We start from the raw sequence: 3617 nt of genomic DNA on the forward strand, positions 1-3617 counted from the left end.
GCCGGTACCGGGACAGGGGCACCCCGGGAACGGAGTGTGCCGGTACCGGGACAGGGACCCCCCGGGAACGGAGTGTGCCGGTACCGGGACAGGGACCCCCCGGGAACGGAGTGTGCCGGTACCGGGACAGGGACACCCCGGGACCGGGGCAAGGACATCGCGGCGTCCGTGTGCCGGTACCGGGGCTGGGACAGGGACAGGGATTGGGGGATTGGGACACCGCGGGACCCGTGTGCCGGTACCGGGGCTCGGGCGGCTGTGGCGGGTAGCGGGAGTTGGTGGCAGTGTCTGGGCAGGCGGGACAGGGCCCGGAGCGACAGGGACCGGGACAGAGGGACGTGTCCCGGGGCGGCGGTGGCGGCAGGGCCGGGGTGAACTGGCGGTGCTGGGGAGTGTCTGGGCCATGGGAGAGCTGGGGGGGTTCACCTGGACAAGAGAAGGCTCCAGGGAGAGCTGAGAGCCCCTTGCAGGGCCTAGAGGGGCTCCAGGAGAGCTGGAGAGGGACTGGGGACAAGGGGTGGAGGGACAGGACACAGGGAATGGCTTCCCACTGCCAGAGGGCAGGGAGAGATGGGAGATTGGGAAGGAATTCCTGGCTGTGAGGGTGGGGAGGCCCTGGCCCAGGTTGCCCAGAGAAGCTGTGGCTGCCCCTGGATCCCTGGAAGTGTCCAAGGCCGGGCTGGAGCAACCTGGGCTAGTGGGAGGTGTCCCTGCCCAGGCAGGGGGTGAAACAAGATGGGCTTTAAGGTCTCTTCGCACCCAAACCATTCCATGAATCCGTGACAAGCCCCAGCACTGCCCTCTGCCAGCTGTGCCACAGGGGGTCCCGCAGCCCCAGCGGTGTCACCTCACCCTGGATGTCCCCATGTCTGTGCATCTCGTGGGAAGTGCAGGACAGAGAACTCCTCTGGCACTGGGAACATCAGTTTCCCTGGCAAAAGTTGGGTTCACTGTGTTCTTTGTCAGGGCTGTTTGGCTTTTTCACTGTGCCCGAAATCACAGGGCACAACAGAAAAATCGTGGGCTTGTAGTTCAGACTAAAGTTCTTGAGTGGGGAAAAGCTTATGAGGGTGATCAGGAATGGTTCTCTGTGCTGAGGATATTCGATACTCAGGTTTCTTCTATTCTCCAGCTGAATAAGGTTTTGGCCAGGGGTCTGTCTTTTCCAAGATGTTTTTGACTTGGACTGGACATTTGGATGCCTGGCAGGCTGGAAATGAGACACTTGGCATGATTTTCCTCGTTGCAAACACACCCTTCTACATCCCGTTCTCAGAATGACTCTAGAAATGTTAAGTGCCAAATTAAATATATGACCAGAACTGAAAACCAACTTGGCTTATTCTGCTGAAAAGTTTTGGTGTTGTTTGTCTTTTCCCCAAAGGAAATTTTGTATCTTAAAAAAATTGTTATTTTGTCAACATTTTAATTTTTAAACTTCCCTGGAAAGACATGATTATTTTGAGTTTTCTAAGCTGTGTGTGTTGGTGTTGCTCTACTGTATTTTTTTTTTTTAATTGAGTTCTAAAATGTAAGGTGACACAATTTTTTGCCTAAATCCATAGGTGATGAATCCTCTGGAATGAAAAATGTCCCTCTCTCACTTGGTGTCTAAACTGTGACCATGCTCCTGAATCAGTTGTTCAGCTGTAGAGACCCTTCTCTTGTTTTAATTGATATTCTGCCCAATCAGTGTGACTGCATTAATTGTACATATCAGGAGATGTGTGACCTTAGACCTTAACAAGAACAGAACTTTTTACTATCATTTTGCAGAACTCAATACTAAAGCCCCCCTAAAGAAATTAAACACAAAATATGAAAGTTGCAGGTTATGTCTGAACTTTTTTAACAACTCCCATAACATACTTTCTCTCGAGTTACTCTGATGTTTGACTTCCAGCTAATTTCTGAAAGTCAGTTGAGATGTTTCTGAGCCCCCAGAGGCTGTGGGAGATGAAGCCATGGGTTAGGGAGCACGTGGGAATTGGCAGGGCAGGGAATGCTGTGTGTGGGCTCAGCCTGGGTGCCTTGTCTGGGTGAGTGCTGAGTGATTCTGCCTCAGAAACACCAAAAATACTCTTTTAGCAGCCCATGCAGGCTGTGTTTGGATTCCCTCTGCAGGCTGTGCTGTCAGGAGATGGACTGCAAGTGTTAAAAGAAGCTGCAAAGGCAGAGAGTTCATCCAGCACCCACATTTAAATCTCCAATTTCCATACTGAGCAGTGTCCCCAAATGCTCTTTGTTGTCCTGGAAGATACCTGTGCTCTCCCAGTAAGGAACAGGGATGAAAGTACAGCACCACATTACAGGTTTCTTCTGGGATTCCCTCAGGAATCCTGGGTGTTCCCTCAGGATTTGGCCTTTTGGTGGGGTATCAGTTGCTGGGTATAAATTGCTTTGCAGAACTGTATTTGCAGCCACTCTGTGTGTGTGTGTTAGAGCCAGGCTGCAGCTTCTTTTGTTGTGCTTTTGCCTGACTGACCTTGTAAAGTGCCTCCTGTGCTGCTTTTGTTTGCTGGGGACAGGAACAAGCCATCAGGATGCCAGCACTGCCTCTGGATGAGCTCCAGCTGACACAAAGGGATCCCAAGACAGGGAAGCTGAGAACTTTGCCAGCACTGGTGAGCTCTGCTTTTCCTGAAAGCCAAACAAGAACTTTAATAAATAATTGCCTTGTATTGAGACATGGGCAAAAACACCCCTTGGGCTGGGATAGGATAAAATTTGTTCAGCTTGCCTGTTAAATAAACCTTTTTTTTTAATGCACTCAGATGACTGAAATTTCGTTTACCCACCATAACAAAAAGCCCCAAAATGCAACAACCAAACTTACTCTGTTCAACATCTGTGGTAAACTGTGTTTTCCCAGATCCTCTCTTTTAAGGAAGAAAATTATGAGTTGATCAGTGATGTAACCCCTGCTGCAATAGAGATGCTCGGGGAGGTTTTGCAAGCCCTGCCTCAATTTTAGCTCTGAGCTGCAGCTCTGGGATCAGTCCCCTCGTGATCTCCCACCCTGTGCCTTCAGTTGGATGAAATCAAAACCTTAAACCCACAGTAACCCTTTTCTCCCAGAAATAAGGCCTGGAGAGAACCTTCTGGGCATGTTGCAGGAGTGGGACCAGCACCACCCTGAGCACACTTGTGGGAGGAGGCAGAGCTTGGAGCTGCTGCTCACTGTAATTCTCCTTCTAAGGTGGGAGGATTTGGGCAGGGCCTGGTCAGTAACCCTGGGAGGTGAAGTGTTTCTGTTTGATGGTTGTGTCAGTTTGAGTTCATGGAATATTGTGCAAGAACCAGTTGAGAGGAAAAAGAGAGAGTTCAAAGGCTTGACATGAAGCTCCTGCTGTTTGTTCTGAAGGTGTGGGAGGACTGCTTTGCAAGGCTTTGGTTAATAGAAAGCAGGGAGCAACATTACCAAATTATCAAGGTCTGGAAACATTGTTGGTATATCAAGACACAAACCCACTGCCTTGAAGGGTTAAAAAATGGGAAGTTACCAGGGAACTGAATGTTCCTCTCATGAGGAATTGTAGGGCTGGGACAAGGAGTAATGGGCTCAAAGTGACAGGGGGGAAACTTAGGTTAGATATTGGGAAGGAATTCCTGGCTGT

Source organism: Lepidothrix coronata, unplaced genomic scaffold, assembly GCF_001604755.1.
Source record: "Lepidothrix coronata isolate B3197 unplaced genomic scaffold, Lepidothrix_coronata-1.0 Scaffold305, whole genome shotgun sequence".
Lineage (NCBI taxonomy): Eukaryota > Metazoa > Chordata > Aves > Passeriformes > Pipridae > Lepidothrix > Lepidothrix coronata.